The sequence below is a fragment of the Mus musculus genome, chromosome 10 (genome assembly GCF_000001635.26).
Source record: "Mus musculus strain C57BL/6J chromosome 10, GRCm38.p6 C57BL/6J".
Classification (NCBI taxonomy): domain Eukaryota; kingdom Metazoa; phylum Chordata; class Mammalia; order Rodentia; family Muridae; genus Mus; species Mus musculus.
Genome location: NC_000076.6, coordinates 80,592,723 through 80,602,879, shown reverse-complemented (window position 1 = coordinate 80,602,879; position 10,157 = coordinate 80,592,723).

Below are 10,157 nucleotides of genomic sequence, written 5' to 3'. Positions count from 1 at the left end.
GGGGCACCACGGGAGCGTAGTTCCATGGGCGGGGCCTGCGCGATGCGACTACATTTCCCTTAAGGCCGTGCGCGTGGCTGCTTCACAAGGCCTTGCTGAGTCTAGGGGGTTTTCTTATGTGTGCTGCAGCGAGTAGAATACTGTGGTTTGAGATCCTGGGATGGCACTGAACTCGGCCCCTTTGTGACACTTTGAGACATCAGCAGAGAGAAGACTTGAGGCAGAAGGAGACTCTATGGCCATTAGTCACTCAAAGAGCATCTGCCATCATACTTCTGTAAAGTCCCATGTTGCTGGTGAACAATCACTTTTACTGCTTGGAAAGTGACTGTAGTCTGAAGTTTTAGGTCCACTCAGGCCCTCATTCTCCTCATCTGTACATGGGTGAAACAGATATGTGAACTTCTGAATAAGTCTGGGGCTGGGGCTGTTCATGGAGTGTTTTCCTAGCACCCAGGAGAACCTGGATTCCATACATAGCATTCCTCATGGCACAAGCTGGTCATGCCTGCACTCTGGGGGTGGATACAAGAGAACAAAAGTTCAAGATGGTTGGGGCGAGGGCCTTTAACCCCAGCACTTGGGAGGCAGAGGCAGGCAAATCACTGGGAGTTCCAGGACAGATCCTGTCTTTAAAAAACAAAAACAAAAGATGAAGAAAATAAATGAACAAGTAATAGAGGCAGGAGAGATGACCTAACATTAATACCTTTTAGTTAATTATTGTTTTAGATAAAGAGTTTCACAGTGTAGCTTTATCTGCCCAACATGTCATTCCCAGGCCAGAGTCCCTGAGTCTCTCCCAGGGTCCTTCTTCCTCTGTGGCTTAGGACATAAACAGCAGATTGCCTGGCTGAGCCCTGACCAGCAGGAAGGTAGAAAGTGGCACCAGAGAGCCTGGGGTTGGCTCCAGGATCAACCTGTTTGCAATCTTCTAGGCCTGTCTGCCAAACACAATCTTTCTGGAATAAGGAATGCCTTGTGACCAGCTTATCAGAGCAGAGTAGGTCCCATGAGTTTGGTGTATGGCTGCTTGCAAGACAGATAAGTGGGAGATTAGTGTGGATATGACCAGCATTACAAAGCTAGAACCCAAGCCGGGTGGTGGTGGTCCACGCCTTTAATCCCAGCACTTGGAAGGCAGAGGCAGGCAGATTTCTGAGTTCGAGGCCAGCCTGGTCTATAGAGTGAGTTCCAGGACAGCCAGGGCTATACAGAGAAACCCTGTCTCGAAAAACAAACAAAAAAACGAAGCTAGAACCCTTAGGTACAGTGTCTGGCTTCTAGGAAGCCATGTGAACCAAGGGTCTTGGGAAGAAAACCAAGTTTTGGGTCATCACACCAAAACAGGGCCACCAGGAAACCCATGTTGTTTCTTTAATATTTTTTGACTAAGCCCAGGTCCATAGAAATGCTAGGCCAGGAGCTGTAGAGATGGCTCTGTGGCTGAGAGCACTGGCTGATCTTCCAGAGGATGAAGGTTCAGATCCTAGCACCCACATGGTGGCTCACAGCCATCCCTAACTGCAATTCCAGGAAGTCTGATGCCTTTTAAAACCTCTGTGTGCACAAGGCACATACATACACAAAGGCAAGGCACTGATATAAATATTTTTAAAAATGCTCTGCCAGGGTTAGAAAGGCAGTTTGCCAATGGGGAACCCTGATTGCTATCCCAGAAGAACCTGATGTGAGTCCCTGCACCCACATGGTGGCTTACAACCATCTGTAACTCCAGCTTCAAGGAACCAAATGACTTCTCCTGGCCTCGATGGGTGCTAGGCTGGCATGTGTTACAGAGACAGATAGATATGCAGAGAAGTTTTCTAAGAGATGCTATGCAAGGGAGCTAGAGAGATGGCTCAGTGGTTAAAAGGACAGCCTGCTCTTCCAGAGAACCCGGCTTCAACTCTCAGCACCAGGTCAGCTTGTACCTGCGAGGTAACTGCACTGCCCTTCCAGGGGACCTAGCACCATTACACAGACAAACCTGAAGGCAAAATATCAATACTCATAAAAATTTTTTAAAAAGATATCTTTAAAAGATGTTATACAAGCCCTCACCATTGAGCAATGCCCCTGCCCCTCACTGGCAGAGTCTAGGCAGAGGCTCCACTCAGAACCACTTCCCCAGCCCCTCAGCTGTACAGCAGTTTCTCTTTGAATTAAAACCTATCTTGGGCCAGGCATGGTGGCGTACGCCTCATGCCTCTTTAATCCCAGCACTCGGGAGGCAGAGGCAGGCAGATTTCTGAGTTCGAGGACAGCCTGGTCTACAGCGTGAGTTCCAAGACAGCCAGGACTACACAGAGAAACCCTGTCTTGAAAACAAAACAAAACAAAACAAAACAACAAAACAAAAAACAAAACAAAACCAAAAACCTATCTTAGAGCCAGGCATGGTGGCACATGCCTTTAATCCCAGCACTCGGGAGGCAGAGGCAGGCTGATTTCTGAGTTCAAGGCCAGTCTAGTCTACAGAGTGAGTTCCAGGACAGCCAGGGCTAGACCAAGAAACCATGTCTCAAAACAACAACAAAACAAACAAACAAACAAAAAACCCTCTCTTGTGTAAACTGGGAGTGAATGCCTCTAATCTCAGCACTTGGGAGGTAGAGGCAGACACATCTCTGTGAGTTCAATTCCACCCTGGTTTTCACAGGGAGTTTCAGGACAGCTAGGGATTCTGAAAGAAAACCTGACTCAAAAAAAAAAAAAAAAAAGGAAGAAAAGAAAAGAGAAAAAGAAAAAGAAAAGAAAGGAAAGGAGAGAGAGAAAGAGAGAGAGAGAGAGAGAGAGAGAGAGAGAAAGAAAGGAAGGAAGGAAGGAAGGAAGGAAGGAAGGAAGGAAGGAAGAAAGAAAGAAAGAAAGAAAGAAAGAAAGAAAGAAAGAAAGAAAGAAAGGAAGGAAGGAAGGAGAGGAAACAACAAATAAAAAATCCCAAAAACCCACAACCACCTTAGAGGAGTGTTCTTTAAGTCCCAGTGAATAAAAAAGCAAATGATGTTCTCAGGGGATATGAAACATTTGATCCTGCAATGAAGCTCTGATATTCAGAAGACAAACAATTTAGTAGCTTCAAGAAGTCCCTGAAACTGAGCAGATTCACTAGGCCCCTCCCTCCTCAAGCCTTAAAAACTGCTGAGGGACACCATTAGATTAGCAGAAATTCCTAGAAAAGGCAGAAACTAGCTTAGCTGCCTGGAGGGTCATTCTCCCCTCCCACCTATTGAGCAGACTGCAGGCTGTGCTGTGGGTTCCAGGTCCCCAGCTTTCCTGAATTGTCACCTTTGAGTCTTTTCTGCTGCTGTAAGTAGTCCCTTACCCATACTCTTGTAAGTAACCCCAATAAAACTAATAGTTCACCAAGTTAGACTTTGGTAGTGTCCTTGGTTTGGGCTGTGACTGTTCCTGTTTGAAGTGAACAGATAATTGTTCACTTATCTTGAGGAAGAGTGTCTCATTCTATTCTCCCAGTGGATTCTAAGCAGGAGGTCTACCTCTGATCCACATCTCAAAGCCAATTTGTCCTTTTAACTTCTATTTATTTATTTTTTAATTTGCCAGGCAGTGGTGGCACTCACCTTTAATCCCAGAATTTGGGAGGCAGAGGCAGGAGGATCTCTATGAGTTGTAACTCATAGCCAGGACTCCATAGAAAAACCCTGTCTTAAAAAATTGGGGTGTTGGTGGGGGGAGTACAAAGAGGGCTGGGAACCTGGTCAGGGTGGAGCCCTGCCTAGAATTTATCAGTAGGGGACTATGGTCATGGTCAGGGGTGGAGCCTTGCCTAGAATCTCCCAGTGAGGGGCTGAGGGCATGGCTCAGTGTGATTGTTTGCCTGCTTTGTAAAATACCTTTTGTTTGACCACCAAAAGACAGAGGGGCATAGATTTCATGGACTGGGTGTGAGGATAGGCGTGATCCCCAGTCTAGGGAAGCAGCTGGGGTTCCTCTGCCCCTCCCTCACTGCCTGTCCAGTCCATCAGCCATCTGCATGACACCTCTCTGTAGTTCTATTTTAACAATTCCCTTCTGACAGGTCGGTGGTGGCGCACTTTAATCCCAGCACTTGGGAGGCAGAGACAGGCTGATTTCTGAGTTCGAGACCAGTCTGGTCTACAGAATAATGAGTTCCAGGACAGCCAGGGCTACATAGAGAAACCCTGTCTCGAAACACCCCCCCCCAAAAAAAAGATTTTCCCACTTCCTGCCTTGCCTCTACACTCTACAGGAACCATCCCACTCCCAACCCCTTGAAATCACCCATGATCTGGGCACATCTAGATATGATCTCTTAAAATGCAGCTTCAAGGCACAGCCTCCAGTTGAACACTTGTGACAACCAGGACTTGGAACCTGCTTTGTAATATGGGAAAAGAATCGTGGGGTGGTGCCTTTAAGCCTGTGATCCCAGCTCTGAGGAGGCCAAGGCAAGAACACTAAACTGAGACCAGCCTCTGTTGCAGCATATTTGATCCCAGCGAGAACCCAGAGACTGTGAACTGGAAAAACCTGTTTCCTCTTATGGTGTGGCTCAGCCCTAACACACACCTTTAACCCAAGGCTTCTGGTAAACAAGAGCCAGGTAAAGTGAAGCTAGGTCACGAGGCAGAGCCAACAGTCAGCAGACAGGGAGTGAATCCAAGAAAACCCAGGAAAAGAGGAAGGAGAGGCTCTAAATTGAAAGGCACGTGAGACATTGTGTCCCTCTGCGGACATCAGTGGAGGAGGAAGGTCAGCTGGGTGCTTTCTGTGCCTCTCTAAGCTATCGGGCTTTCACCTCAACATCTGGCTCCTGAGTCGTCATTGGTAAATTGAATGTTTGGTACTATGTTTTAAAAACTACAAGACTCAGCTGGGCGTGGTGGCTCATGCCTTTAATCCCAGCACTCAGGAGGCAGGTGGATTTCTGAGTTCGAAGCCAGCCTGGTCTACAAAGTGAGTTCCAGGACAGCCAGGGCTACACAGAGAGACCCTGTCCCCACAAACAAACAAACAAACAAACAAACAAATAGCAAACAAATAAAGGAAGGAAGAAAAGGGCTCAGAGCTGTAGCACAGTATTGGTATGCCTTGCCATTCCTTGATGGTCATTGTGTGTTGTGACTTCATATAAAGAAACACCAAGAAACTTCTGGTGGTGTTCTGGCAGTTACTAGCTGCTTCTGAGGATTCGGGCAGATTGGCAGAGCGATGTAATACAAACTCAGGTGGAGTATTGCAAGGACAGACTCAAGTACTTTGCTGCTGAGGCACGTGTGGGAAGACACATAATGCTTGGAAGAAGTATAAATAAGACTCAAAGGACAGTGACTGCAGGCATGCATAACTAGCTTTATGACACTTCTTGGTCTCCAGTCTTTGTGCCTTCCTCTCCGCTGATCTTCCCTTCTTTGAGAGAGGCATGACAGAGAATTTCTGGCATCTCTTCTGGTCCTGGTTGTTCCTGCTGACTTGTAGAGCTTTGGTGGAGACTTGGCTGTTTCTGCTGGCTAGTGCCACTGCTGCTGGTGTGTGTGTGGTGTCTACTGAGTGGACTGGGCTGAGAACAGCAAAGATTGGAATCGCCCCAAAGAGCTATTTCTAAACGGGTCCACTTCCTCTGTATCCTAATAACCTTTCTTTTCCACTACCTCTGGTAGTAGTGGGCTAGGAGGGAGGTTGAAGCATTTAGGAACCATTAAGGCTGGGCGTGGTGGCACTGGGGAAGCAGAGGCAGGAGGATTTCTGAGTTTGAGGCCAGCCTGGTCTACAAAGTGAGTTCCAGGACAGCCAGAGAAACCCTGTCTCGAAAAACCAAAAAGAAAAAGACATTATTAAAAGTAGGGTTTGGGGCTGGAGAGATGCCTCAGCAGCTAAGAGCACTTCCAGCTAAGACTGCTCTTTCAGAGGTCCTGAGTTCAATTCTCAGCAACCACATGGTAGCTCACAACCATCTGTAATGGGATCTGATGCCCTCTTCTAAAGAGAATGACAGTGTACTCAAATATATAAAATAAATAAATGCTTTGCCTGCCACACCATCCCAGAGCCAGTGTTTTAATTTCTGATATGTCTCTGTGCAGTTCTGGCTGGCCTTGACCTTGTGCGTCCCTCAGCCTCCTTCAGAGCACTGACATTTTGGGTGTGTACTGCTATGTCTGACTACAACAGTGAAATTTCCTTTTACAGCACGTCCCAGGGTAGGTGGGCAGCATTGTGAAGAGAGGGCAGGACATGCTTCATGGAGACAAAGGGGAGCTGAGTCATATTCTACCAAATGTGGTCTGGTGTCCCTGGTCATCCGCACCCCCAAACACCCCCTCCCATTTCTTTCACTCCCTGTGGGTTTCTCCCAGGCGGAGCTTGGCTTTCTGGCTTAGCTTTCTGGCTCAGCAAGCTGTGGCTCCTCCCAGCCCTGAGTTAGAGGGCTCTGGAGGGATTTACAGGGTTGAAAGAAATCCCCAGGTTCCAAGCTTAATGGTGTACCTTTAATCCTGGCTTTACCTAGACAGAGGCAGGTCGGTTTCTGTGGGCTTGAGGGCCAGCCTGGTCTACATATTGAAACCCTGTCTCAAAACAAAAGAGAAGTCACCAGGAAAAGGAAGTGTCTGCTTTAATGGCCTTTGGATCTGAAGCAATCCAACAGCAGATCCAAACAGCCCTGGGCAAGCCTGGGGACATGGCTGGAAGTCTTGGGCAGTGGTGGCAGAGCTGTACAGAGCCCAGGAGGATTCTGGTTTTTTGTTTGTTTGTTTGTTTGTTTGTTTGTTTTTGTTTGTTTTTATTTCCGAGACAGGGTTTCTCTGTATAGCCTTGGCTGTCCTAGAACTCACTTTGTAGACCAGGCTGGCCTTGAACTCAGAAATCTGCCTGTCCTTGCCTCCTGAGTGCTGGAATTAAAAGCATGTGCCACTACCACCCGGCTAGGATTCTGGTTTTGTAGTAGCAGTTTATCTCTGCAGAGCAGATATGGGGACAGCAGGGGACATGGAGACAGACAGGGACATGGAGGCAGACAGAGGGACATGGAGACAGACAGAGGTACATGGAAATAGACAGAGGGACATAGGGACATGGAGACAGACAGGGACATGGAGATAGACAGAGAGACATGGAGACAGACAGAGGGACATGGGGACCTACAGGGACATTGAGACAGTCAGGGAAATGGAGGCACACAGAGGGACAGGGAGAGGGACAGGGAGGCAGACAGAGGGACATGGAGACAGCAGCTATCACCACCCAGTTTTTTTTTTAATTTAATTTAAGTTTTTTGTTTTGTTTTTCAAGACAGGGCTTTTTGGTGTAGCTCTAGCTGTCCTGGAACTCTGTAGACCAGGCTAGTCTCAAAGTCAGAGCTCCACCTGCCTCTGCCTTTGAAGTGCTGGGATTAAAGGGGTATGCCACTGGCTGAAATAACCTTTTTTTAAAAATCTTTAATTTTGATTTAATGCAGTATTTATTTATTTATTTGGTTTTCGAGACAGGGTTTCTCTGTTTAGCCCTGGCTGTCCTGGAATTCACTCTGTAGACCAGGCTGGCCTTGAACTCAGAAATCTGCCTGCCTCTGCCTCTTGAGTGCTGGGATTAAAGGAGTGGGCCACCTCATCCGGCTGCAGTATTTATTTTTAAATTTTATTATATTTATTCATTTAGTGTTCCTGGGGATGTGGCATTAAGAAACTCCATGGAGTCTGTGTTCTTTTCTGGCAAGTGGCTCCCATGAACTGATATCGGGGCTGATGTCTCTCCCTCTTCACACTAAGGTAGCTCTCATCTCACTGGTCTCCGTTGTTACTCTATTTGTTTGTACCTGTGTATTTATTTATGTCGTTATGTAATGTGCATGTGTGTGGATGTACACATGGAAGCCAGAGGGCATCTGTGGGGGCTGCTGGTTCTCTCCTCCCATCTCTGGTGAGCCTGGAAATCAGGTGACTTAGTCCACAGGTGTGTGCACAGTGGTTGGTTGGTTGGTTTCCCCCACTGAACCATCTCACTGGCCCAGAGTGTGACTTTTTTTTAAATTATTATTATATGTAAGTACACTGTAGCTTCAGACACTCCAGAAGAGGGCATCAGCTTTTGTTACGGATGGTTGTGAGTCACCATGTGGTTGCTGGGATTTGAACTCAGGACCTTTGGAAGAGTAGTCAGTGTTCTTATCCACTGAGCCATCTCTCCAGCCCGAGTGTGACTTTTTATTTCTTTTGTATGTGTCTGCAGGCATGCCATGGTGTGGCAATCAGAGAACAGCCTGCAGTAGTCAGTTTTTCTTTTGTGTGGGTCTTAGGGATTGAACTCAGGAGTGCAGGCTTGTTGGCAGGTGCCATCTTGCTTGCCCATGCCATTTTCACAGAGTGTTACATATAAATGTGGGTGTGGTGTGGAGCTGAGTGCCTGGAATCACAGCCTTCAAGAGGCCAGCCTTGACTGCAGAGAGACTTTGTCTATAAAAACAAGCAAGAGCCAGGCAGTGGTAGGGCACCCCTTTAATCCCAGAGCTGGGGAGGTGGAGGCAAGTGGCTTCTGGGAATTGGAGGCCAACCAAGGCTACATAGTGAGACTCTGTCTCAAATAGATAATGGATGGTTGGATGATTAGATAGAGAAATAGATTGATAGATAATGGATACTTATATAGATAGACAATGGACCGATGGCTAGATAGATAAGTGGATACTTGAACAAAACTTACTGGAGATGAGGTTCAGTTGCTAGACTCCTAGTGTAGTATAAAGCCCTGGGCCAGAGACTCCTGTTGTCCCAGTAATTGGGAGGCTGAGGCAGGCAGATCAGAAGTTCAACACAGCTACCCCTCCGTATGTGTTCAGAGCAAGCCCATTTGGGCTATATGAGACTCTTGTCTCAAAAGAGGTTGGGAATGGGGTAGGGGAGAAAGGAATGAGAATGTAGTCTGCAGAATGTGGTGATGGCCACCCCTCACTTCAGTAATCCAGTGGCGGACTTCAAGAGTTCAATACTACCCTAGGCCACCTGAGATGGTGTCCTCTCCCGCTGGAAAAACAACTTGACTCAACCTCACACGGTAGCTCATGTCTGTCAGTCTAACACTATGGTGGTTGGGGTAGGAGGATTGTGGCGTGAGAGGGCCTAGGCTGAACTGTTATGCCCTGAGTCTGTGGGAAACCCAGATGAGCCCAAAATTTGTGAAGTCTGCTGCAATTTGCAAAAGTCTTTTTTATTATCGTTTTGAGTCTAGACTCAGATTGCAAGCCTCCACTGGCATGTGATAATGAGCCCAGAAAGCATTGAGTTTATTTATTTATTTATATTTTATTATTTATTTGTTTATTTTGGTTTTTCGAGACAGGGTTTCCCTGTATAGTTTTGGCTGTCCTGGAACTCACTTTCTAGACCAGGTTGGCCTCGAACTAAACAATCTGCCTGCCTCTGCCTCCTGAGTGCTGGGATTAAAGGTGTGTGCCACCACGCCTGGCTTTATTTATTTATTTTTATTAGATATTTTCTTTATTTACATTTCAAATGCTATCCCCAATGTCCCCCTATAGCTCCCCTGCCCTGCTCCCTAACCCACCCACTCCTGCTTCCTGGCCCTGTTATTCCCCTGTACTTGGTCTTTGCAAGACCAAGGGCCTCTCCTCCCATTGATAGCTGGCTAGGCTATCCTCTGCTACATATGCAGCTAGAGACACGAGCTCTGGGGGGTACTGGTTAGTTCATATTTTTGTTCCTCCTATAGGGTTGCAGACCCCTTTAGCTCTTTGGGTACTTTCTCTAGCTCCCTCATTAGGGGCCCTGTGTTCCATGCAATAGATGACTGTAACCATCCACTTAAACATTGAGTTTATATACAGTGCAGTATGCTTGAATTCCTTGAATGCTTAGGGTGAGGAGGCAGGGATAGGCAGCAGGTAGTAACTCAACCAGGATACCTTTTGGTGGGAAGGGACTTAAGCTGGGAGGGGGATTAAGGAGTGTCTTTTGTGGGGTTATCAGGAACTAATTTTTTTAAAAATTTTTTTTAGATTTATTTATTTATTATATGTAAGTACACTGTAGCTGTCTTCAGACACTCCAGAAGAGGGAGTCAGATCTCGCTACGGATGGTTGTGAGCCACCATGTGGTTGCTGGGATTTGAACTCTGGACCTTCGGAAGAGCAGTCGGGTACTCTTACCCACTGAGCACC